This window comes from Camelus dromedarius, chromosome 18 (assembly GCF_036321535.1).
Source record: "Camelus dromedarius isolate mCamDro1 chromosome 18, mCamDro1.pat, whole genome shotgun sequence".
Classification (NCBI taxonomy): domain Eukaryota; kingdom Metazoa; phylum Chordata; class Mammalia; order Artiodactyla; family Camelidae; genus Camelus; species Camelus dromedarius.
Genome location: NC_087453.1, coordinates 13,202,455 through 13,207,065, shown reverse-complemented (window position 1 = coordinate 13,207,065; position 4,611 = coordinate 13,202,455).

Genomic DNA, 4,611 nt, shown 5'->3' with positions numbered 1-4,611 from the left:
CTTTTATAATTTATGAATCAGTCTTTCATTGAAGTCTTTTCTTTTGACTCCAGTTCTAGATGTGAGTCTCTTTTATCAAAAGCATAAATAACTCTCAAGCTTCTGAATCCTTATAGCTTTTGGACTATCAAAAGGATAGAAAACAAACAACCCACAATCTGTTTGCCCCACTGTACCTAATGAAAAAGATTAAATAGTAGATAGGTACCTTCCTTACATAGACCGCTCACTCCTTCTCCCAGCTGTCCACAGGCACAACCATTTGGAGGCTGTTGTCTCCATCCTCACTTCATCCCCCTCCTCTGAGCTCCTGAACCGCTGTATTCTATCATCATTTTCGGTTATGATGCAGGGCAGAATGTGATCATCCGTCCCAAGGACAATGGGAGAGATTGTACCTGCTTGAATGGGGCAGTTGGCATTAAAATGTACAGCTGGGTACTGGATACATTGAGAACCACCTTTGGCGAATGCTGAAAGCCAGACAGAAGATTGAACACCACTGCCAGTGTGTAAGAGATGTGGTACAGTGGGAATAACCTAGCTGGTGGTTCTCTGAAGATGGGAACTGTGGAAGGAAGGTCCTTTGTGGGAGATTGTGAAATAACTCCAAGAAAAAGTAATGAGGATGTGGACTTAAGGTGCTGTTGTAGGAGAGGTGGCATTCTGAAATAGATTTGGTCTGGGGGTTGAAGGTCAGGTTGGCAAGATTTTTGAGCCTGATTGCTTGGGACAGTGGTGGAAAAATTGGAAGATGGCGATTCCGAAGGGTGAGCTATTTTGGAGCAAAAGAATCTAATTGAGACAATGGCAATTCATGCAAGTGGTAATAACCAATAAATAGCATAGCAAGACATCCCTAACTGAGAGTTAGAAAACATCCAGTCTCAAGATACAAGTTGTTCACATGGAGTTGATAATTGAAGCCAGGAGAATAGCTTGTCAAGGAATTCACATTTTTGGAAATTTAAAACCTTGGGGAGAAAGGCTCAAATCACATCCTGAATTTCAAATGATTTATTTGTATTAAAGCTCTGTTCATAGGCTTCCATTCTCTCACTCTCAAGCCCTAGTGCAGGGCTTATACAGAGTAGCCAAACCAGAGCACAGAGTTGGGGATGGGAGAAGCCACTTTGCTCAACGCACAGAATCTCGGAACCAGCTGAGAAACAAGCAGCTATGGAACAGCAGGGGAGTGTTGTGGAAATGTATTTGGAATACATTCTAAAAATGTACTCAACAATTAGCTCCCAACCCCTGTGCTCTTCTCTTACACTGGGTTTGGTGCTCCTGCCATTAAGAGGTGAGGTCTGTGTTCCCTCTCTCTGAATCTGGCATTTATGGAAGTGACACTCTGTTGACTTCTGAGGCTGTGTCATAAAAGGCTGTACAGCCTCTGCCTTGTCTTCTTGGGACACTCACCTTTAAAACCACAAGCCTCCTTGGAAGAAGTCTGAGGCCACTTGGATAGACTACGTGGATAGGCCATGCATAAATGTTCAGGCAAACAGGCAGAGGTCCCAATCTTTGCCAGCATCACCTACTAAACATGTGAAGAAACATGCCTCCAAATGATTCTTGCCCCCAGCATCAAGTCACCCCTAGTTGTCATAGCGGAGGTTCAAGGCATCATGGAGCAAAGACAAGCAGTCCCTGCTCTGAACTCTCTGAATTCCTAACCCACAGAATCTTCACTTTCCCTCAACTTCACTTCCAAAGGGGATAGAGGCCTAGGGAGACCTAGGGGCAGAGAACTGACAGCCCGCCTGCTTATCTGAGCTTCCCCCACCACAGTCCTGAATTGAGAAGTTACCTTGGAGGGGACAAGGCTTCTGCCTGGGTCAGTGGGCTTTCCCCCTTCATCTATGAATGACTTGTGGCAAGGATATATGTTTTTGTCCAACGTCTTATGAAAATTTTGAAACAGAAAAGTGGAAATAGTAAAACAAACACCAGTACCCACCATCTACTTTCAAGTTAGCATTTCCATATGCTTTATGTATGTATAATTTTTCTTACTGGGTATCTGAAGTTAAATTTCAGACAACACTTTACCCCTTAATGTATATCACCATATATCCGTAATATACTATTATCATACCTAGTTTTTAATGCTTAATCAGATGCTCCCTAAATGTGTTTTATTTATGTTTTTAATAGATCGAGCTCCTGCAGCTCAATCTAATCGGGGAGAGAATTTAACCTCGTAAGAGTAGCAAATGGTGACAAATAGCATAAGGGAAACTTGCAGTGTTAGGATCCTGTCCAGGGCTGAGCCACACCGGGAGTCAGGGAAGGCTCGAGACAAGCGGGTCAACCGGACTCTGGGTCATGACCGCCATAGCGTCGAAGGTTGGTGATGTACCCGCTCTGATCCCTCTCCTCCGCTGGGCCTTTCTTTCACCCGTCTTCCCACAACCCGAAACGGCACGCTCCCAGTGACCACTTCTCCGACGGCGCGGGACCGGCGAGATCTGCGGGCTAGGCAAGGGCGCGGAGAAAGGATGCAGGAACACCACAACCCAGCAGCGACGCTCCAAGCTAACACCAAGCGCCCGCGCCCTCTACTGACGTCAGGCGCCGCGACTCCCGCGATGCCTCGTGCGACGCTCTAACGTGCACGCGCGCAGAAAAGTGGACGCGCTGTGAACTGAAGCGTCAGCCCCGCGGTCGGACATCCTGGGGCCTTCCGCCTCTGTTGACTAGGGGGGCGCCACGAAACAGGTCATGTCTCTTGTCCCTGGTCACCGCGGGCGGCCAGGTGGATTCCAAGGCCGGATTTTGCCTGTTCATCTTCACAGAGGAGTGTGATGTTGCCTCCAAGTGCGGCCGCGGAGTCTGGCCAGGCTGCGCTGTCCAGGTGGTTTCCACTGGCCTCTGGACAAGGCCTTGGCGTTGGCACTGGCGGTACCCTCCCTGACTTTGTGCCCTCCCTGACTTTGTGCCCTAACTCCTTAATCTGCGACTCTTTTCCTGCTTGATTGCTGAACTGCAAGTGGCGACGTGACAAAAGGAAGAACTAAGTGTTTGCGAAAGCTGATGTCCCAGAAAGCCCAGGGTAAGAAGTCAGAGGTATGGGCTGGACGTGGTGTGTGTATAAAGCAGCCCATATATAAAGGGTCCTGGCCTTATAAATGGAATCACACAATGCTTAATCTTTGGCTTCTTTCAACGTAATTATTTTGAGATTCATATTGTAGGAATAATTCCCTTTTATTGTCAGAGTAGTATTTCACAGTGTGGGTATATTTGTTTTATATCTGGAATTTGTTTATCCAGTCACCTGTTGATGGATATTTGTTGTTTTTTTTTTTTCCCAGTTTGGGGCTGTTACAAATAAAGCTATGTAAAAGTCTCTGTGTGGACAAATGCATTCATTTTTCTTGGCTCCATATGGCTGGGTCATGTGGTAGGTGTTTATGTTTTTAAGAAATTGCTGAGCTGTTTCCAAAGTGGTTGTACAGTTTCACATTCCCACCAACACTGTTTGAGAAGTCTGATTACTCCCCATCTTCACCAACATTTGATGTGATTCATCTTTTTAGTCAGTCATTCTAATAGGTGTGTAAATCTCATTGTGGTTTTAATTTGCGTTTCCCTAATGACACGGTAGTGAGCATCTTTTCATTTGCTTTGCCACTGGATATACTTTAATCTAGTGTTTGCGGGTAGAGCCAATAGGGTTTGCAGATGGATCAGGTAAGTGATATGAGAGAAGAGTCAAAAGTGACTTCAACTCTGGTCAGTCCCTGAGTACTTCCTAATATTTTTCTCCCTGACATGCACTGGCTATTCCCTCTGGCTGCCTTGCTAATTCTTAAATCAGCTCTGAAGAGCCACTTTTGTCGATACCCGGAGCCCCTGCCTTTATCTTCACCCTTATAGGTCTAATTTTCTGTTTATTCATTGTCAGTCCCCTATCAGCTGATGAGCTTCTGAGAAAGTATGGATGGTTGGATTGTCTCCTGATGATTAGCCCCTGGTGCAGCCCAGCCTCAATCATTTCAGCATATTTTCACAAACTGTACTCTCAAAATTTACATTTCAAAGCATGGGTGCTTTGCTTCAAGCTACTTGCCCGTTTGCTGTGTGATCATGGCCTCTTAACATCTGTTTGCCTCAGTTTTCTTATCTTTAAAATGGAGAGCCTATTGATACTTGCCTCCTATATTGATGAGCATTAAATGCAATGCTTAATATGGTGCCTGGCACATGGTGTCTTTCCCAGTAAAATCCAGCTATTATTTTCTGACCTGAATATTTTGCTAGTCCTTTGCTGGAACTCAAATATAGGTGCTTTGCAAATAGTTATCCATAAAATCTCAATCTTTGGCGAAGTAGGTGGGGAAATTTCTCTGTTGAGGTCTGATTACTTGAACCAGATAATTGAATTGCTCTCCTGCTTTGGGATCCACCCTGTTGTCAAAAGCGTCCCATTTCCAGACCTGGTTCTGGACATCTCATCCCTCTGGCCATTTAACTTCTGCCATGACTGTGTCCTCTATACTGATGCCCCTGAAAGTGAGGCAGAAGTACCTGAAAAACATTACTTTGTTTCAAAATCTCTTGATGGTCCTTATCTCTTAGCATTCCAAGTTCTTTCAGTTCTGT